Source organism: Moschus berezovskii, chromosome 10 (assembly GCF_049115385.1).
Source record: "Moschus berezovskii isolate FMDL1 chromosome 10, NW_MosBer_1.0, whole genome shotgun sequence".
NCBI classification, from domain to species: domain Eukaryota; kingdom Metazoa; phylum Chordata; class Mammalia; order Artiodactyla; family Moschidae; genus Moschus; species Moschus berezovskii.
The window spans coordinates 79,068,443-79,091,517 of record NC_142469.1 but is presented as its reverse complement, the minus strand read 5'-3'; the positions used below and the strand labels follow the sequence as shown (position 1 = coordinate 79,091,517).

Sequence of the window (23,075 nt, the reverse complement as noted above, 5' to 3'; positions counted from 1 at the left end):
AAAAATCCAAGCAATGTTTTTTTATGACTCAGTATAAGTGGTATTGCTTAAACACTTAAATACATACCTGGCTGATATAACTGCAAACACCAGTCAGAGTTAATATAGATATTATTTTCAGACACTCCTCACTTGAACAATATTCTTTATCTGGCTACATTTCACCCCATATTAGTAGAGAGTGAATTATGAAGAAACTTTGGGTCAAATATACAAATCTATTTTAGTTTTCAAAAGGTGAAAATGTAACTTGTAAATGATCCAATTTAATAGCTGAAAAAAGTAGTTTTATATCAGATATGAGTCTAGAAATCTTCAATGTACTTATATTTTTAAATCAAATGTAAACCATTAGGATTTGCTAAGATCAAAAATTTAAGACTTGTAAGGCCCTGGACATTTTGGATATTTTTCTCATCCCGTCTTGAGTCATGCTAGTTCACATGTCCAAATTTGAAACAACTTTGAATTACTGATTGTTTCCCACTCTCTTTCAGACTTTAGTTTTGTCCAAATTGGCTTGGGGTCTAACTTGGTACAGTTGAAGAAGAGGCTTAAAAATAAACTCTCCAGTGATGAAAAAATATTTTTCACCTTCAATAATTTTCTAAGCATTTGGAATTTCAAGTGTGAGGTTTGACTTTTTTTTAATTTGAATTTTGAGTTCGGGCACCCAAATTTTGACATGGACTTATGTATAGGTTTTTTTTTTTTCATTGAAAAGCCATAATTAAAAAGAAAACCCATAATAAATGTTAAAAAGAAATTTTCAATAGAAAAAAAATTGCCCTAAATATTCCATTGAAAATGTTTCCTGAGTGACTTTGAGAGTGAAGGAAATATTACACTTAAATAGTAAGAAAAAAGACATGATAGGTGATTTCAACACACGACTAAAGTGTATATGAAGAGCTGTCATTTTGATGAACAGTCTGCCTTTATGGCAAGACTTCTTATTTCAAAGTTGAAAATCAAACTGTGGCAATGGATGTGTCATTGAAAACTGTCTGGATAGCAAAGGCTATTAATCTCTTATCAATACAATTTCACCGAAAAGAACTTCTAAATTTTCATTTTTTTAAGAGAAAGCAGGGTATTGCAGTTAAACCATTGGTAATGTTTCTCCTGCTATGGTTAACTTTTTAAAGTTATTTTAAAAGTTTTATATTATACTAAAATAGAAGAAATTTACTTTAAAAACCAAATAATTCAGAATGGAATAAAGAACAAGAATTTGAGCTCCTTCCTTTCTCATTTATTTTTTAGAAGAGGCTTTATTAATTCATTGGCATGAGATTTCAATTTCATGATTGTTAAAGGCAGTTAATATATAATATAAAATTATGTGAAAATATATTTTTCTCTGGTGGAATAGGAGAGGACAATGTAGTTAAAATAATTAGATCTTCTCTGTCTAGGCTAGTTGTGCTTCTGTTTTTTCCCTTGGTTTCTTTTCCTCCCAAACTTCTTCCCCCACATTGCGTGCTAAGTCACTTCAGTCATGTCCAACTCTTTGCGACCCAATAGACTGTGGCCGGCCAGGCTTCTCTGTCCATGGGATTCTCCAGACAGGTATACTGGAGTGGGTTGCCATGCCTTCCTTCAGGGAATCTTTCCCAGGGATCAAAACTGCATCTCTTTCATCTCCTGCATTGGCAGGCAGGTTCTTTACCACTGGTGCCACCTGGGAAGATCCCGCATTAACCTTACCTATTAAACTCCTGCCAACCATGTGCAGAGTAGCCATAGTAGCTAGCTAGTTTTATCTGTCCTTAATAATTACATACATACATACATATAATATACAAACACATACATACAGGACACCAGGCCGAAGTTGCATGGGATTTTCTGATCCAGGCTTAGAAGTTGCACAGCATCACTTCTGTTGTACTATATTGGTTGAAACAGTCGTTAAGTCCACCTACATAGATATCACCTCCTGGTGGAAGGCGTGTCAATCTTTGGAGCCATGTTTTAAACAACCACTCTGTGTACTCTGGTCCCAAATTATTTTCAGTTCTTCTACATGCAAAATAATGTATTCCCTCTCAGGATCAGCCCTCCTTTCCCCTGGTCATGTTTCATCCCATTATAACATCTAGTCCAGGCTTGTTGATATCCAGAATCTTGTTACCTAAAGCAACTCTAGAGGGAAGAGTTTTCTTGAGATACAGTTTCTTGGTTCAGCCCTGAAAATACCATTCCTCTCAATCTGAAGATCTGTAACCTAAAAACAAGCTGTCTGCTCCCACACACTTAATAGAAAATTGTGGGATAGACTTTGGATAACTGCCAGACACTCCCATGCAAAAAGGGGGAAAACGGAAGGTATAGCACTCACTGGTTTATATATCTGAAATACAGCTGGGCAGTATGGCGAGTTTTCAAATTAGGGATCAATGCTGTCTCCAGGGACTATTCATTCTACTGGGACTACTGTTTCTCTGTGGATTTGCTGTTGTCCTGAGAATCTTGGTTCTAATCTGTGATTAATCCTTCCTTTCCATTAGAGATGGCCCAAGGTGCAGTTGAATAGTTTTCCCAAAGGCTTCCCTTCATTTGGCACTGTTAATGTGCAAGTTGATACACTTCATTTAAAATTCTAGAAGCTTCTTGTGTACAAATTTAAAATCTATTCCATTAGATAAAAGTGACACTCACAAATCTCTTCCAGGTAACACTTTCAGTACCTTGGCTCCTGACAAGTCTGCTATGCATTAACACTCATCATTCATTCTCTGAAACCTTAAGATACTTAGAAGATCTTTTGTTGTCAGAAAATATCTCTGAGGTACCATCTGAATTAATTCTGAAGTTATAGCTACACATTTGCCTGGAGAATCCCAGGGACGGGGGAGCCTCGTGGGCTGCCGTCTATGGGATCACACAGAGTCGGACACTACTGAAGCGACTTAGCAGCAGCAGCAGCTTTGTGTTTACCAGGAGACCACATTTCTGCTGATTTGGCATGTATCCTAAGACACTTTTCACTTTAAGACTCTTCTACAGGAAGAGATTGAAAACAGTTTTATTTTGAAGTCCGTCATGCCTTGACTCTTTTATGTATTCTCTACATAACCCTGGAAATGGACAATTTTTGTTTATCTTGCTTTATCCATGCCATATGGTATGTGGCTGAAACAAACCAGCGGGCAACTTTTTTTTTTGCATTCTACCTGAAGATCTTCTTAGCCAGATCCATTGTTTGATGAGGTACATTTCTATTTTCATGTTATTTCAAGCAATAATTTTGCCAGACTTTTCCACTATAGAATAAGGATCTCCTTTCCTCCAGTTTTCAACAACATTTTTCTCAATTATCCTTAAGCTCTCACTGACAAGGACCATTGGACTTAAAAAAAAAACCCACAACATTTATTTATTTTTGGGTGTTCTGAGTCTTCTGTGCAGTGTGAAGACTTCCTTTCCTGTTGCAGTGGCTTCTTTTGTTGTGAAGCACAGGCTCCAGGCACACAGGCTTCAGTAGTTGTGGCTCACTGACTTGGTTGCTCTCTAGCATGTGGGGTCTTCCCAGACCAGAGATTGAACCTGTTCCCTCTGCATTGGCAGGCAGATTCTTTCTTAACCACTAGACCGCCAGGGGAAGTCCTGACCATTGCACTTTTGATAGTGTTTTCCTCAAGGCCCTTTCAGCTTTTAAGCACCATCTGGTCCCCAGTCCCAAAGTTAATGCACATGTTTTAGGATCTTGCTGTTGTTTTCAGCAGTATCTCACTTCCAGGTAACAATTCTGTTTTAGTTGCTACTGCTATATAACAAACTGCCCCCTACATTCAGAAGCTTAAAAAAATATCCTTTTTGTCTTGCTCACAGTTTTGTGGTTCAGTAATTCAGAAAGGGCTTAGAGGGTCAGTTCTTGCTTGGGGCCTCTCATGTAGGTGCTGCCAGATATCAGTGGGGATACAGTTGTCTGGAAGCCTGGTTGGGCTGGATGTCCAAGATGCATTACTTGCATGGCTAGCAATTGATGTCCCTCATTCACTCGTAGTTCAGCTGGGGCTTTTGACATGCCTTTCCAGCATGATAGAAATTGACAATTTTCATGGCTGTTGGCTTCTTCCAGAGAGTATCTCAAGAGGGCTGGAGAGAAGCTCTATGCCTTTTTCTGACTTAGCCCTGAAGTTCACATCACTTACACCTTATTCTATTGGCTGAAGCAATCATAAGTCTTTCTGGTTTCAAGGGGATGAGACATAGACCCCACCTCTCGGTAAGAGAAATGTGAAGTAATTTGGGGACCACGTGTTACATCTACCATATTAGGGTAAACATATCAATGAAATACCTTGACAGTTTGTTTATTTACTAATTTGACAGCAGAGTAAACTGCTCATTTGAACAATGTCTTACATGCCAGAATGATTAAATTATTTCTGCATCTAATCCAAATGTGGTCAGTATAGCAGTCCATCTTCTCTTCTAACCACAAGACTGTTGAAAAAAGCTGGCTGTAAAATATTAGACTCGACATCTTGGCAAAAGAAAACAGGGCTCTCAACAAGGCATATCCAGTGACAGAAACAATTTTCAGAACTTTATCTTTTGATTGAGACATGTGGTTAACCCAATCCCTTTTCCTTAGGTTATTGAATAACTACAAGTGGCACACCTAGACTCGTGCCAGTTTTTCTTCTGTGATGATGATGGGGTTTCAGGCAGCTCCTTTAGGAGAATGTCTTGGCTTGGCTAGTAACAGTTCTATATGTGTTTTACAGAGATAAGCAGCTAAATCAGAAGAATGTAGGTTTGAGTTTTCCTTGCTGGGAAAACGACTAGGGTCCACCATAAACAGCTATCTATGAAGCATATCAGGACTGTCATTAAACACAGAGGTGACACTAGAGAAGCTTACAGGGGAACTAGTGGCTTTTAACTTGAATGGGAACGGTTCTTGCAGTTTTGCAACAGTGATCCTGTACTTTCTCATTATGGTGGTTGGCATCACTGTTGCTTAAATTGGCATTGTGCCTTCACATACAGGGAGGACTTGCAGAACATCCAGAGTATTAAGTTATTACGTTAATGTGATATCAGAAAGGAATTTGAAGTGCTGACAATTATTTCACTTAAGATAAAGATAAAAAGAAATCAGAGTCCCCTCATCATTAATCCTCTCATATTCTTATCTCCATTCAGGTTGGTCTTGTTCTTTCCTGGTGGTCTGGGGACTTCCCCCTCTTCTGCCTGCTGGCTCACCTCCCAATCCCTTCACTGAGATACTGAATCTTCTAATTCGTCCCCACATTGTTAAACTTTATAGAAAGTTGTAGAGAGCACTCCTTTCACCTTCTCAACTTCAGACTGAAACATGAATTTGCTCTGATTATACTCCCTTCCTAAAACCCATCAGAAGGGAGACTGTACATTATCCTTCTCCCCCAATCCTAAGGTTAGACGATCGAGCCAGATTTCTCCGAGCTCTCTTGACCTCTCTATGATATTGGCATGAATATTTAATTCCTCCTTCTTGAAACTCTCTGTTATCTTGGCTCCCAATGCATTATTCTTTTTTATTATACCCTTTCTTCCAGATATTTTGGATTGGCCCCTGCCCTTTGCCCTGCCCTCTTGTAGAACTGGTTTTCTCCAGGATTTTCCCTTGTCTAAAACCATGTCCATAATCTCTAACTTTCTACATCTCTTCACTTCTGGCCTCTCCAATACACTCACTCTTTTTTTTTTCTGCAGTCTTTCTTTTAGTTAATGGTGTATCTATCCACTTGGCTGTGAAAAGGAAAATCTCAGGGTCAACTTTTACCTCAAGGTTCAGTTAGTGACCACATATAGTGGATGTTACCTTTAAAATATTTCTTGATTCAATTCCATCTTTCAATAACTGCCACTGTTTTAGTTCAGATATTATCTTTTCTAATTTGATTTTAGGATTCTCTTGTTTGATTTTACTCTCTGCAGTTTCTGGCCCCACCAATCTATTCTCCATATTGAGACCATAATAGGTTTTCTGTTACACAAATAGAACTATTATTTTCTTTTCAAAAACTCCCTGCCAGTTCCTTGTTTTCTGTAGGATTAAATCCACTAAACCAGCCTAGCTTTTTCTTTCTAGCTTAATAAACAGCTTTTCAGTTTTTTTTTTAAATTTTGATGAAGTATTTTTTTAATGAAGTATAGTTGATGTACAATATTATATGAATTACAGGTTTACAAAGAGTGATTCACAATTTTTAAAGGTTATACTCCCTTTATAGTTATTATAAAATATTGGCTATATTCCCTGTGTTGTGTAATACATCCTTATAGAGTATTTTATATCTGATAGTTTATCCCCTCGTGCTATATTGCCCTTCTCCCCTTCCTTCTCCTCACTGGTAACCACCCCCCCCCCCGCATCTCTACGTCTGTGAGCCTGTTTCTTTTTTGTTATATTCACTAGTTTAGTTTGTTGTATTTTTAAAATTCCATATGTAACTGATATCATATAGCATTTGTCCTTCTCTGACATTTATCATAATACCCTCCAAGTCCATCCATGTTGCTTCAAATAGCAAAACTTTATGTTTCTTTATGGCTGAATGGTATTCCATTGTGTATGATGTATGTATATATATATATATGTGTGTGTGTGTGTGTGTGTACGTATGTATATATATATATATATATATGGGCTTCCCTGGTGGCTCAGATGATAACGAATCTGCCTGCAATGTGGGATATCTGAATTTGATCCCTGGGTTAGGAAGATCCCCTGGAGAAAGGAATAGCTACCCATTCCAGTATTCTTGATTGAAGAATTCCATGGACAGAGGAACCTGGCAGGCTATAGTCCATGGGATTGCAAAGAGTTGGACATGACTGAGTGACTTCCATTTTTTTTATATATGTATATATACCACATCTTCTTTATCCATTCATCTATTGATGGACACTTAAGTTCATTCCATATCTTGGCGATTGTAAATAATGCTGCTATGAACATTAGGGTGCATTTTTAATTAGTAATTTGGTTTTTGGATATATACCCTGGAATGGAATTGCTGTGTCATATGGTAGTTCTATTTTTAGTTTTTTGAGAAACTGCAGTATTGTTTTCCACAATGGTTGCACCAATTCACATTCCTACCAAGAGTTTAAGGGTGTTGCCTTTTCTCCACATCCTTGCCAACACTTGTTATTTGTATTCTTTTTTTATGAGAGCCATTCTGACAAGCATGAGGTGATATCTCTTTGTGGTTTTGATTTGCATTTCCCTGATAATTAACAATGTTGAGCATTCTTTTGTGTGTTTGTTGGCCTTTTGCGTGTCCTCTTTGGGAAAGTGTCTATTCCATCCTTCCACCCATTTTTTAATTGGGTTTTTTGCTGTTGAGTTACATGATGTGCTTATATATTTTGGATAATAACTACTTATCAGTCATTTCATTTGCAAATATTTTCTTTAAATAGTGTTTTTAAATAGAACATAACATGTTCTTTCAAACTTCTTATATACAGACTATGTGCTCCCAATGTCCAAAGTATTTTCCATCTTCCTTCCTCTGAGAAAAAATCCTCTTCAAGACAAGGGTCAAACATTATCTTCTTTATTGAGCTATTGAGTTTTTTTTTCTACTATAGTACATAGGGAATAGAATGGAATAAACCATATTTATTGAATGTTAGGTGTTCACCAAAGCATTTTGCTAAGTATTTAAAAATTGTTATTTCACTGAATCCTCTCAATGTGTAATTACTGTTACCCCTTTGTAGATGAAGAAACTAGGCCTTAGAGGGAAAGGATAACTTCTTGAATATGTGAGTTTACTGAGGGCAGAGCTTGTGTCCATTTAGTTCACTTGCCAATAATAGCACTGAGTAAATATTCACCGAAGGAAGAATGACGGGATGCTATTCCACAGAGTGTGAGCTACAAAGAGAGAAAATATCTGTAACAGAAGTTCTCAGAATAATGGGGTTTGTTGTGACATGGTATAGGAAACAGGAGGAGAGGCAGAGGAGAGGAATTTATTTTTCCAAAAGGAAACTTAATATCTGAGCTTAAGGCAGTAGCATTTTAATGTTGATATTCTTGGGAATATATGGGTACAAGGATTAGAAAGGATTGCTCTATGTCTGCAGTAATTTGTGGAATGTGCCATCTGATAATGTACCACATGAGAACTAGATAACAATAAAGACAGTAAGACACTCAACCAATTTTATTTTTCCAAACCAACCTTATTTCTTCGTATGTTAAAAACAAAACGTATAGGATTTTGGTTCCTGTTTCTTCAGTTTATCTTATTACATTATTCACAACTCAATCAAACTCTTCAAAGTTTAGTAAGTAGTAATATTTATTCTTTTGTATTTCTGGAAATAGTTTCAAAAATCCTCTAAAACTTTTTTTCTTTAATAAGGTGTTTATTAATGTTGGGTTAACTAATGTTTGAGATTTATGTAATTTTGCCTTGTATTAAGTTGTAGCATTTACAAAGTTCCAAGTGGATCAAACTTTTAAAAACTTAGAACATGCAAATATTAATTCACAGGTGAATATTGAAAAGAAAAAAAGAGAAGTGCAACTTCTCTAAACATGAAACTTGAAGGCAAGCCAGTAGTATTTGTCATGTAGGACACATACCATGTTTTTTATAGGACACCTCAAAATAGGTCAAGAAACCTGGAATTTTAGATTGGGATTTTGAGACTGTTTTAGTGAAACTCCTGGTTGTAAAGTGAACAAAAGAAGTACAGGAAGGTAAGTGACCTATCACAGTCAAGAACAAAGCAGAATTAGAGCTGGTGACTATCACTCAACACATTTCTAAGATCTTGATTTTTCTTAATTTTCACTATTGTCTATCAAAGGGATGAATTATCAGTGGAGGAGTGAAACCATCTAGCTGATGACATCAGAGTGTTGGCAGCTAGTGTAGTTTGTTATGGAAGAAGGGATTCACTTAAACTGTGTCTCCATCACTTTCTCTAAAATGGGCCCCTTGAGGTCTAACACAGCAGAGTTAGAGGCATAAAACGTGATAAATACCCTGAAAATATAATTTGAGCCTCTAACATGAGGACTTGTAAGAAACATAACTTAGAGGCAATTAAGAAGGATGTGCTTATCTTAGGTTTTCCCAGATTATATATAACCTTGCATTTTAGTATAAAACTGCCAAAGTCAGTAATAGTTTGGTTTATTTTGTGGGGGAGGGGAGAGCGGATATGCAGACACATCAATTAGGGAAGAAATTCTTTCTTAAGAATTATCTTTATGGCTTGTAATTGTATTCTATACTCTCTATTTGTTAAATAAAAATGATTATTCATGGACTATTCACTCCTTTTTTCTGCTCCAGTCTTTAGTTTTACTCCAAAGGGTAGAAAGATCTGCTTTAACTCAGAAGGGTTTTGAAGATTTCCAGAACCAGGGACCTTGCATTTCTCCCACTAGTACTTATCCAAAGCTGAGGTATCCGGCTCAGGGCTTTGTGAGAGAAAGCTCTTTGATTGTCCTGCATTTGGCCAGCTGCCACCTTTGCCACATGATGATGAAGTGTGCTTTTACCCGAAAAAGTTCAGAAAAGCTTAAATTATTCTTCAAAAACAGAAAGTCTTATCAGACTTTATACACAATTTAAAGCCCAGATAATGACCGGCTTTTCCTACCTCTAGACAGACACTGCTACAGAGACCAATCACCATATGCAAGGAAGAGATACAGATCTCAAACCCCAGAAGCACAACACAGAGACCTATGCCTTTACCAGGTACCACAGCACTCCGTTATCTAGTGTTCCTTCCTGTCCTCGCCCCTGACCTTTCCAAATAGCCAGGTATTTACCTGAATTTCTATTAAGCCAGATCTGGGACCTTATGCTTTCCTTATGAAGGACATGTAGCTATAGATCATTTGATTTTACTCTCCTCTTTGTTCAAACCCATACAAGGACGCTGATAAATACCAGGAAAGATGAGTACGGTGAAAGAATTAAAGTCCAGGTGTGAACTAGAGGATTAGGGAGCAGACTATTCTGTTTAGGGGATGATGAATCTGGGTTCCTACATCTTGAAATACAAAGGACATATTATTTTATGGAGTACATTTTAAGTGGCTATCTATTGCACTGCTTATAATAAAAAGTACTATATTTTAGTTATTTTTTACAGTGAAGAAGTGAAGTGAAGAGAAGTCGCTCAGTCGTCTCCGACTGTTTGCAACCCCATGGACTGTAGCCCACCAGGCTCCTCTGTCCATGGGATTCTCCAGGCAGGAATACTGGAGTGGGTTGCCATTCTCTTCTCCAGGTGATCTTCCCTACCCAGGGATCGAACCCGGTTCTCCTGCATTGTAGGCAGATGCTTTACCGTCCAAGCTACTGCTGCTGCTGCTAGGTCGCTTCAGTCATGTCTGACTCTGTGTGACCCCGTAGACGGCAGCCCACCAGGATCTGCCATCCCTGGGATTCTCCAGGCAAGAACACTGGAGTGGGTTGCCATTTCCTTCTCCAATGCATGAAAGTGAAAAGTGAAAGTGAAGTCGCTCAGTCGTGTCCGACTAGTAGTGACCCCATGGACTGCAGCCCACCAGGCTCCTCTGTCCATGGGATTTTCTAGGCAAGAGTACTGGAGTGGCTTGCCATTGCCTTCTCTGACCGTCCAAGCTACTGCTGCTGCTGCTGCTAAGTCACTTCAGTCGTGTCTGACTCTGTGTGACCCCATAGACAGAAGCCCACCAGGCTCCCCCATCCCTGGGAGTCTCCAGGCAAGAACACTGGAGTGGGTTGCCATTTCCTTCTCCAAGCTACTAGGGAGAACTAAAAACCAGTTTCTGATATTTCTCCAATCTGCCAAATCAGATCACTTCCCTGTAGCTTTCTTGACTTTCTTACCCCCAACTTGGTTCAACCTTCTTACTCACACATTTTGGACCCAAGCTGAGAAGAGAACATTCCCAGTTCTGAATGAAGACTTAGTTTCTTGGCTTCCACTAAATTATTCAGTAAAATGCAAGTAGGTAAAACACCATGGCAGCCCTAGGCCTGATTTTGCTTGAAACCTGCTTAATCGATAGTGGCTGAACCTGAGCTGCCCTTGTGATTTACTCTTCCAGTTGGTAGCTGAACCTCAACTGACTCATCCACTGCTATATACCAACCCTTGATCCTCCCTCAGTATTGTCCCAGAGCCAGTAAGATTCATTCAGTTATTTATTTACTGGTCTAATATGCACCACTATTAAGGGATATAAAATGAATGCGATGGATGTGGTCCTGCTCTTTGGAACTTAAGGTCTATTCAGAAATGAGTGTGTGTGCTAAGTCACTTCAGTCACGTCCGACTCTTTGCGACCCCATGGACTGTAGCCTGCCAGGCTCCTTCGTCCATGGAATTCTCCAGACAAGAATACTGGAGTGTGTTGCCATGCCCTCCTCCAGGGGATCTTCCTTATCCAGGGAACAAACCCACATCTTCTGTGGCTCCTGCATTGCAAGCATATATGTATATATATATATATTTACAACTGAGACACTGGAGAAGCCCTTGTTTTGGGATACAGATAACCAAATATGCTGGAAAAGAGGAAGAATAATGTGTTATGCAGTTACCAAGGGAGGATGCTTAATCTGATTGTGAAGATCTGGAAGGCTTTCCAGAAAAGGTGTAAGGTGAAAGCTATAGAATGAGTTGGAGTTACTCAAGAGAAACCTGAAGATAGTGCTTCAGACAGACAAAACATCCTGAGTCAAAGTCTGGAGAAAAGAGGGCATGACTATCTCAGGAAAAGAAAGTAATTCCACATGAGTGGATCATAGAATGTGTGTGTTTTGTAGGAGGTGGAGGAGCTGGGAGGCAGGGTGGGAAACAGTAAGTAGAGGCTGGAAGGGACTTTGTGAAGTCCAGTAATCTTCCCTCAAGAGTGTTGAGAAGAAGCCCCTGGAAGGGACATACTTGGATATGTGTTGTTAAAAAGATCATGCTGGCTAGAAAATAGCAAGTGCTCTGGTGGGGCAGTTATGAGGCTGCTGCGCTAGCCCAGGCAAGAGGACACAGAAATCGGCTGAGGTTCAGTAGCGTTGAGGATGCAGAGAAGTGAGTGGACAAGAGGGAGATTTAGAAGGCAGAACTGATGCCCTTGGAGACTGATGAGATGTAGGGAATGAGGGAGTGGAAGGAAGCATCCATGTTACCTTGGTTTCTGGGCTGAACAGCTGGGGTGAATTATGATATCTTTTTCTGAGCTAGAAAAGGAGAAGCGTTTAGTTCTCTTAGTTCCCAGTGATCAGCCATATTTTCCTATCCATTCTGCCTTTTCCCTCTTCTCACCCTCACTGGACTTGCCTTTTCCTCATTCCCTGCTTTCCTGCAGGTTGTGGCCACCTCACCTCCAATAGCTTCTGGCTCTGTTCCACTTCGGAGGTGCTTTGTTTCCTCATATGAAAAACCTGGCCTCACAAAGTTCATGCATTTGTACCTACTTTTTTTTTCCTGTCAGAAATGTGTAACCTGCCCATTTTTTCAGGCAAACTTTGCCAGTCTACTGAAGCCCTATTTAGCTATAACTTCCTCAGTGAAGTCATTCCCAGCTCCAAAATGCAGACTCTGTGGTCCACCCCTGTTCTACATCCCTTGGTTCACATCTCCATTGCAGGACATTCCACCTATTGCACTGTCTGTCTCTTTTGTCTTCACCTTCTCACCACTGCATCATTCACACAGGATTATCATCAGCTTCTTGCAGACAGCTAATTATACCTATCGTTCGTATTTCTACTATCACCGTCAAAAGGAGGGGCTTGCTCATACTATATACTCAAGTAGAGTTTAATTATGAAATACAAATGAAATGTCTATATGCTTTTCTTTACACATTGCTTCCAAGGTTCATTTTCTTCAAACATTTTTTCTCATTCTTACTCATGGATTAAACACTCATGTTGTACAGACTCATGTTATATATATGCAATGGAGAACACACTAATTTTCTAACATATCACCAAGTGCTTCAGAAGCATGGGACTAGTTGTGATATCTCAAAGTACTAGAACCTAAATCTTGGTTTCCTCGAATATTTAATGGCAATAATATCTATCTCATTCATTTGTTGCAAGAATTGTGCAAGTGCATTTAGAGCACTTAACAGAGCACCTGGAGCAATCAAATTGCTCAATAAATGCCATCTCTTAACCTCTGCTCTTCTTATAATTGTTTAAACTTTGTATATTTTCATAACTTCTGATTTTTAAAAATTTTAATTCTAACAGACTAGTGATTGTATATGTATATATCTAGACAGCATATTAAAAAGCAGAGACATTACTCTGCCAACAAAAGTCCATCTAGTCAAGGCTATGGTTTTTCCAGTAGTCATGTATGGATGTGAGAGTTGGACTTAAAGAAAGCTGAGCACAGAAGAATTGATTCTTTTGAACTGTGGTGTTGGAGAAGACTTTTGAGAATCCCTTGGACTTAAAAGAAATCCAACCAGTCCATCCAAAAGGAAATCAGTCCTGAGTGTTCATTGGAAGGACTGATGCTGAAGCTGAAACTCCAATATTTTGGCCACTTGATGCGAAGAACTGACTCATTGGAAAAGACCTTGATCCTGGGAAAGATTGAAAGCGGGAGGAGAAGGGGACGACAGAGGATGAGATGGTTGGATGGCATTACTGAATCAATGGACATGAGTTTGGGTAAACTCCGTGAGTTGGTTATGGACAGGGAGGCCTGGCATGCTGTAGTCCACGGGGTCGCAAAGAGTTGGACATGACTGAGCGACAGAACTGAACTGAACTGATCTATATATATGTGTGTGTGTGTGTATGTATACTGCATGCATTTGACAGACATTGATAAATCCACTTTTAAAAGCAGTGCACATTTAATACATTGGTCAAGAGAGCTCTCATGTTGTGTACATTTGCCTTTAGCAATAACCTTGTGAAATCTCTTGTTTTGCGGCTAATTTGTCTTCTACTTTTTGCTTATGTACATTTTTTTCTTGCTCCAGTGGGAACCATATCTTTTATTTTTTAGACTTGTAGAATGCCAAGTACTATGTTTTATGCTTATTAGGCATTTAGTAAATATCTGAACAACTCTAGCCTTGCCCCTGTGACCTGGAAATATGGGAGAAGCTGTTCAGTCTCTCTAGTTGTGTCTGCAAAGAGCCATGAGCCTCTGGAGGGAGAGACAAGAGGTCAAGAATGACTATTTCCCATCAATGCAGAAAGCTCTGAGAATCCTCTCGGCTGTTTTTCTGAAGCTGGAGGGAGTTCTTTTCCCTCTCCGGTACTCTGTGTCGCAAACCAAAGTGAATTCTTGAGGAATGATGAGGAAGATTGAAGCTGATCCAAAGTTCCTACCCTAACCTCTATGGCTGCAGGATTCAGATATCAAGTGTTTGGGTTCAGTAATCAGGATGCTTTTCCAAGCCTTCTGGTTAAAGGCACTGGTTTGTGCACCTTTGTCTTGCCATCCACAGCCTCCTATGAGTATTAACTGTAAAAAAATCAAATCATGTCTACTTCCTCCTTCCCTTCTTTTCCTCTTTAGAAAATTTTTATAGATATAAATGATACATGCTTATTATAAAAAAATTCAAGCAGGTATATTTTATTTCTTCTAGACTGTTTTTTTGATTTTCATTAGGGTCACACTTTTTAGCACAAAAATAAGAGGTCTTATTTTTGTGAATCACGCGTGCACTCTAAGTGGTAGCACGTCTAACAAGTAAGGAGATTCAGGATGGTTTCAGAGACTTCTCCACACCACATGGTTACCTGTATGGGATCTTCATAGTACCCTGATGAGCTCTTCACAGTAAGGTTTTGTTATCTCAAGATCTCTTCCTTTCATTACTGAAAGAAACTTACCTAGACGTGAAATGTTAATATCAATAAAATGATCAGAGGGCTAATTTAGTGACATTAAGCTATTAACCCCAGAGTTATCCATTTTATTAATATGGTCCCATTGTCATTAAGAAATCAAGGATATGAAACTCAGAAAGTCCGTCACAAAGCTTTACCTATAGTATATGCTCACTAAACATTTGATGAATGAATAAGTAAAGGGTTCAGTGATTTAACATCACCCTATGTGTATCTCCTAGGATGTCTTTCAATTTTCTCCAAGGTTCCCTACATATTTATTCCTCTAGTTTCTTTAGCTTTAAAAGGTAGATTAGAATGTGTGTACTTCTGGGAAAAGTTATGGTAACCATCACATTTTACCAATATAATTAGTGCATTTCAGAGCATCTAATGAGCCATGGCATTAATCCATGGTGCTCAAAGTTAGGCAAGCCGATTTCAAAAATTATTAACTATAAACACTAATGTTTTAAGAGTTTTTTTCTTTTGTTTTCTGCTAAAAATGGCATTTGTGAGATACTTTTAAATGATTCACCCATTTCACAGATGAAAAAAAAATGAGTTTTGGAATTTTCCCTGGGTTTTGCATAGAAAATTAGTAGTAGGTAAAAGCCAGAAGCTCAGGAATTTATTTCTTCATCCTGTGTGTAACCGTTTGGAGACAGGCCGTCTCCAGACCATATTTTCTTTTTAATGGCTATAAAGTGAATGAACTCAAAGAGCAGTCTAGCATCCTGCTGAGATTGATATGAAAAAGGACAGGGGGAGAAAAGATTCCTCATTAATGGATTTATATTCTAGTGATAGGACTCAGGGGTGGAAAGGTCATTTTGGAAAGTAAAGTGAAATATAGAGCATGCAGAAAAATTATCTTGTTATCTGACTTAGAAACATGGGGCTGCACGTTATCCTCTGTTCGTTTATTTTTTCTCCTAGTTTTCCTTTTATTTTTAGATAAATGTGAGTCAGACAGATGAGACAAGAGTAATTTTTAGAAACTCTCTTCCCTTGCAAGCTTTTGGGAGCAGAGTTTCACATGTTTTATATGGTCCGATTGGAAGTGCTATTTGACTGTTACAGAAGGACAAGGCATTCAGTCAGAATTTGGGGATAAGTGGGCAAAACATGGGAACATCTTACAAGAAGTTGAGTATATGAGGCTGTAATCAGACAAAATATTAAACAATCTCAAGACTGAAATTAAAATTCTTTCTAGATTATGGAGGAGGGAAAGACAATGTACCTCTGAAAGGACTTTTTTAGTTCAATAAGAAGAGTGAGATTAGAAGGTAACTTGACCTGCCTCTTGAGAAACCTGTATGCAGGTCAGGAAGCAACAGTTAGAACTGGACATGGAACAACAGACTGGTTCCAAATAGGAAAAGGTGTACGTCAAGGTTGTATATTGTCACCTTGCTTATTTAACTTATATGCAGAGTACATCATGAGGAATGCTGGGCAGGAAGAAGCACAAGCTGGAATCAAGATTGCTGGGAGAAATATCAATAACCTCAGATATGCAGATGACACTACCCTTATGGCAGAAAGTGATGAGGAACTCAAAAGCCTCTTGATGAAAGTGAAAGAGGAGAGTGAAAAGGTTGGCTTGAAGCTCAACATTCAGAAAACAAAGATCATGGCATCTGGTCCCATCACTTCATGCGAAATAGATGGAAAAACAGTGGAAACAGTGTCAGACTTTATTTTGGGGGGCTCCAAAATCACTGCAGATGCTGATTGCAGCCATGAAATTAAAAGACGCTTGTTCCTTGGAAGGAAAGTTATGACCAACCTAAATAGTATATTAAAAAGCAGAGACATTACTTTGCCAACCAAGGTCCGTCTAGTCAAGGCTATGGTTTTTCCCGTGGTCATGTATGGATGTGAGAGTTGGACTGTGAAGAAAGCTGATCACCGAAGAATCGATGCTTTTGAACTGTGGTGTTGGAGAAGACTCTTGAGAGTCCCTTGGACTGCAAGGAGATCCAACCAGTCCATTCTAAAGGAGATCAATCCTGGGTGTTCATTGGAGGGACTGATGCTAAAGCTGAAACTGCAATACTTTGGCCACCTCATGCGACGAGTTGACTCACTGGAAAAGACTCTGATGCTGGGAAAGGTTGGGGGCGGGAGGAGAAGGGGACGACGGAGAATGAGATGGCTGGATGGCATCACCGACTCTGTGGACATGAGTTTGAGTGAACTCCAGGAGTGGGTGATGGACAGGGAGGCCTGGCGTGCTGTGATTCATGGGGTCGCAGAGAGTCGGACACGACTGAGCGACTGAACTGAACTGATTCAGATGACTCTTTAAATGACCCTATGGCTTCCTTGCTGACTCAGATGGTAAAGCTTCTGTCTGCAATGCAGGAGATCTGGATTCGAATCCTATGTTTGGAAGATCCCCTGGAGGAGGAAATGTCAACCCATTCCAGTATTCTTGCCTGGAGAATCCCATGGACAGAGGAGCCTGGTGGGTTACAATCCATGAGGTTGCAGAGAGTTGGACATGACTGAGACACTAACACACACATGCTTGGTGAAAGGTCACTTCCATATAAACACCTTCATTTAATTTTCAGTAATTTCTTGGCTGGGGATGTTTCATTTTTTAAAAACTATAGATGAGAAAAATTTTAGATCCTGACAGTAAACATGTCATCCAGAGTCTCATTTACAGAGGCCAGATTCAAACCCAGTTTTCTCTGGCTCCTACTCTTTGCTCTTACCCTACCCAGAAGCTCTCTTTCTTCTGTCTTCCAGCACTAGGCATGCAGATGAGTAAAGCACATTGTGTCCCAGAGACCTCACCACCACACACACAGATGTATCTGTGTACATGTATATAGGTCTATGGTGAGATACAGCTTGTGACTCAGTCATACTTGAGGCACAGTCTTAGCAGAGAGGAAGGAACACTCAGCTCTGCTAGGGCTGGAGTGGAGGAGGTCAACCAGGATTTTATGGAAAAGGAGGAAAAGCCAGAAAAGTCAGTTGAGCTGGGTCTCCCATGTTGACAGGGCACAGCAAATCATCTGAGATGGAAGGGAATATCTGCACAAAATGGCTTGGAAACAATAACATAGAAGATGTGTTTGTAGCATGGCCAGATGAAATACAGGGCCATCCAGTTAAATCTGAGTTTCAGGTAAACAACCAAGACTGTGTTAGTATAAGTATATCCCATGCAATATTTGGAATATACTTATGCTAATACTGTAAATTCTTGGTTGTTTATCTGAAACTCAAGTTTGACTGGGCATTCTGTCAATTTATCTGCTAAGTCTGGCCATGCTCTGCATTTGGGTTTCATGGAAGAATAGTGTGTAAGGCTAGGGGTCCCCGGAAAAGTGCTGAGAAGGTGAGGCTAAAGGGCTTAAAGACAGAAGATCAGGATTTTGCTGTACATGGGATAAACAGGATTAAAAATAGGATTGCCCTGCAAATGAGTCTCTGCTTATCCTGTGAGTGGATTAATTTATGCCACTTAGTTAAAAACAACAGGCGATTGAACAAAGAATTGTCTCTAATGCAAAGGACTTTTCTTCTCAAAAGGTATATAATAAAATGACTTCCAACACGAAACTGTATTATCACATGCAAATCCTATCTAAACTAAATGAAAGATACTGACTCAGTAGCATGGAATTCTTCCCAGAGTCACAGAAGGCATATCCCCTGAAGACATTCAGGAATCACTCTGTGGATGATGGCAGGTGGCATTTTTACATTTATTTAAAAATTTAAGGACAATAGCTCGTTTTAAAAAGCTATTACATTACAGTATTTTTACTTAATGATGTCCTATGTATCTATGACACTGGAGATATAGCATGTCCCCTACACTGATGGTGTTGGCTGAAAGGAGGCATCTAAACATTTCAATATGACATTTAGAAAATAACATGGTTTGTGAGAGCAATGACTGCATGTCAATTTTGGCTTTTCTCTCCCTCCTCATTAAATATGTAACTGTGTCTTTTATTTACTTGTCTCCTCACTCCAGAAAGGATTTAAGGCAGCTCATAAATATGTGCAAGGCTCACCACTCCTACACATGTGGCTGCTCAAGCATTTTGATGATTGTACACTTTTAAGTTAAATGCAAAGACTTCTCTGTGATTAGTGTGTGTCTGCTTCTGGGGAAAGTTATTGTAATCATTACATTTTACTAATAACATTACTTTTGTTATTTCATAGTGTCTAATAAACAACAGCGTAAATCCCGTGAGAATCATAGTCAAGCAAGCATATTTTGAAAGCTGTTAGACAGAAAAATTCTACTTGACTTGGAGATTTTGCCTTGATTTCATTTCTGTTTCATAGGGGCTTTCACTGTCCTTTGCTTAATTGTCTTCATTTTACATGAAGTTAAAGAAAGCCAAAAATCCAACTGTGGTAAACACAATCTGAGTTTCATCATCAACATTTTTCAGTTCAGTTCAGTTGCTCAGTCGTGTCCGACTCTTTGCAACCCCATGAACCACAGCATGCCAGGCCTCCCTGTCCATCACCAACTCCCGGAGTTCACTCAAATTCATGTCCATCGAGTCGGTGATGCCATCCAGCCATCTCATTCTCTGTCGTCCCCGTCTCCTCCCACCCCCAATCCCTCCCAGCATCAGAGTCTTTTCCAGTGAGTCAACTCGTCACATGAGGTGGCCAAAGAATTGGAGTTTCAGCTTCAGCATCAGTCCTTCCAATGAACACCCAGGATTGATCTCCTTTAGAATGGACTGGTTGGATCTCCTTGCAGTCCAAGGGACTCTCAAGAGTCTTCTCCATTTTTACCTAAAGACAAAAACAAACAAACAAACAAAAAAACCCACCAAAAGAGATACTGGTCATAATACTAGTCATAATAAAAGACTTTGATCCATTGTGCTTCCCTAAGTGATTTTTACTTTTATAGGAATGCTATTCTTGCTTACAATAAAGTGTTATCAAGGATGTGAGTTGATAAAAATAAGTCCACTTTTTAATCATGGCCTATTTGAGATCTTACCTTACCTGGGAAAGGATTTAAACTTCAGCAAGAGTGGTTTAGGGGTTAGAATTTAACATATTAGGATGCCTTGCCTTCTGGATGTTTTTTTCAGTGGTTTGGCAGGTAAGATACCTGCATCTAATGATGACAACATCAGGCTCCAAATGAACTTGACAAGCTAGATAAATTGGCCCAGTCTCACAGAATGAATTTTGATAGGAATACACAATAAATATACATCCCTATACCTGGGTTCAGAAAACCAGCTGGTAAAAATAGTTTGTATTGAAAATGCTGCAGGAAAAGATGGCCTGGGCTTTTAGGTAACAGTGAGTTTAATGTAGGTCAGCAGAGTGGTGGGGCTGCCCTAAGTCTACTAGGGTTTAGGTCAACTTTGTAGCAAAACTTCCAGGCTAAGGAAGATATGATAACCCCACTCAACATTCCACAGTGCTCAAAACTTATGTCTAAATCCTGAGTTTGTGTCTAGGCACCCCGCTTTAGGAAAGGATGATTTCAAAAACAAAAGATGTTATTTGGTAAGAGGATATAAAATCATGTCAGAGGAAGAAAAACTACAGGAACCCAAGGTGTTTTAGCTAGAGGAAAGAAGAGTTTCATTGTTGAGGAGGAAAACTTTTATTCTCTCTTCTGTCATATATATACAAAGACCAATCTATAGAAGCTTCCAGATAAGGGTAGACTTGCTTACTGTTAATCCTGTTTAGATAGAACGGGCTGCTTTAGAAGGCCAGGACCTCTCACCTGTTGGAGAGACTGGAAAGGGGTGATTTTTCACATTGGATTTAGAGCTAGATCTTTATAGGCTTGTCTGAATCTGGTACTCTACAGTTCAAAGGATGTTTAGTATATATATATATATATATATAGGTATGAATAACTTCTAAAGCAATCAGCTTTTCAGGAAATCTAGTGACAGTGCTAGACAAAAAACAATAACACCAAATCAGCCTTTGTTATCACATAAACAAAACTACTGATTGATTGACTATAAAAATCAAGAGACATAGCTTCTTTTTCTGGTTATTGGGCCCATCTTGCCTACAGACATACCATTTCAACATAATGCTCAATATAAAAAGGCAAAATGAATTACAGCAAATATATATATAAAATCCTGATTGAGGCAGTTTGAAATTACATTAGCTATAAAATTCTGTTATAGTCAGACATTTTGTGTTGGGTAATTTTATGTATCATGGTCTCTTTTCAGTATTTTAATGTACAATGAAAAATCTCCAGATAGCAAAATCTCATCAAGCCCCAGCCAATGGTTTACTTGTTTCCAAGAATATTTGATAATTTTAAGATACCCATATGAAAATAAGTTAGTTCCTTGGAATTTGTTTTAGTAAGATTCAAAAAATCAATGTTATGATCCTTTTTTTTTTTTTTTTTTGTCTTCCTATCAACACCCCCGGTATTTTATTTTTGCTAGCCACCAGCTGGCTTTTTTTCCCACCACGAAATGACTCTAAACTGCAAGATAATTATACAAAAAGAGATTTGCTCCAAAAGTTACATGCAGCCAACTATGTCAGCAATGGAAAGAACTAGTACATTTTGTTTTGGACATAAATAAAATCCTAGATCTGGCAATTTGCCTCCTTAACCCCCAAATATTCTTCACTCCAGAATTCTAACTGAAGAAGCTCACCTTTTTCTTTTTTATTTCTAAAATTATGCGGGGAGTCGGACACGACTGAGCGACTGAACTGAACTGAACTGAACTGATGAGGTAAGAGATTTCCCTGGCAGTGAAGTGGTTAAGATTCTGTGCTTCCTCTGCAGGAGGCGCTGTTTTGATCCCTGAAAACGGAACGAGTCAACTCGTCGCATGAGGTGGCCAAAGTATTGCAGTTTCAGCTTTAGCATCAGTCCTTCCAATGAACACCCAGAACTGATCTCCTTTAGAATGGACTGGTTGGATCTCCTTGCAGTCCAAGGGACTCTCAAGAATCTTCTCCAGCACCACAGTTCAAAAGCATCAATTCTTCGGCGATCAGCTTTCTTCACAGTCCAACTCTCACATCCATACATGACCACGGGAAAATCCATAGCCTTGACTGGACGGACCTTTGTTGGCAAAGTAATGTCTCTGCTTTTGGGGGTGGGAGGAGACGGGGACGACAGAGAATGAGATGGCTGGATGGCATCACTGACTCGATGGACATGAGTTTGAGTGAACTCCGGGAGTTGGTGATGGACAGGGAGGCCTGGCGTGCTGTGGTTCATGGGGTCGCAAAGAGTCGGACACGACTGAGCGACTGAACTGAACTGAACTGAACTGAAGGGAACGAAGATCCTGTGGTCCCAAAAGTAAAAATAAAATTAAAAAATGAAACTATATGTAAAAATTTGCATTATCTTCATGACATCCCTTGTGATGTCAAATCACTTAAAATGTAGAATGTTGAATTATAGTACAGAAGGAAATGGCAACCCACTCCAGTGTTCTTGCCTGGAGAATCCCAGGGGCGGCGGAGCCTGGTCGGACACGACTGAAGCGACTTAGCAGCAGCAGCAGCAGTGTATATATTAGTCAACCAAATTAGAAAGCTAGATGGTGTTGAACTTCTCATAACTAAGAATCCAAATCATGATAAAAGTTTTGATATGTTTCGTAGTTAAAAACTCTTTGTGTTATATAATTATCCCAGAATTAAGGGGTCAGGTTTGGATGACAGTGGGAGGGGCACAATACTTGAAAGTGAACCAAGAAGTGAGTAATCCAGGTAGCTATGATGGCCGTCTTATAGCCAATAAGGAAGCGACCAGAATTAGAGGGGTTTAGGAGAGGAGCACTAAATGCTTGAGTGCAGAGAGTCACAAAGAAATGGAGCAAAAGCTCAGGTCATGCCTTTCATGAAATTTGTTCTCACTTGAAATATTGATGATGTGAGTCAATAATAAATTATCTTTAAGATTAAAAGTATATCTTGGGTGTTCAATTCCGTTAGTGTCTCATTTTCTTTCCTTTCTTGATATTTCAATGTTATTATAAAGTATTCTTAGTTCCAGGATTCAAAAATCATTTACAAAAACTCAAAGCAAATTTGTGCAGCCATGGTTATCTCAAATTTTCCTGAAATAAACAGTTAGGCAGAAAAGCAGGTGGCATGCTGCCTTCACAGGCTTATTTTTCAATAAATACAAGCTAGTTCAATCCACTGCTTTCCAGGTAAAATACCTCATAAGAGATGAAAGTCTGAGGGTACTCTGCACTA

At 39.1% G+C, this 23,075-nt stretch overlaps 1 long non-coding RNA gene across 1 annotated transcript in view; it reads left to right on the top strand.

The window, feature by feature from the left end:
- LOC129561209 (uncharacterized) overlaps window positions 1-22,753 on the top strand; it is an 84,362-nt gene extending 61,609 nt beyond the window's left edge. The window contains exon 3 of the long non-coding RNA XR_016038497.1: window positions 21,640-22,753. This is a non-coding gene — a long non-coding RNA (uncharacterized LOC129561209). The remainder of the gene's footprint in view (window positions 1-21,639) is intronic.
- Window positions 22,754-23,075: the final 322 nt, after the last annotated feature.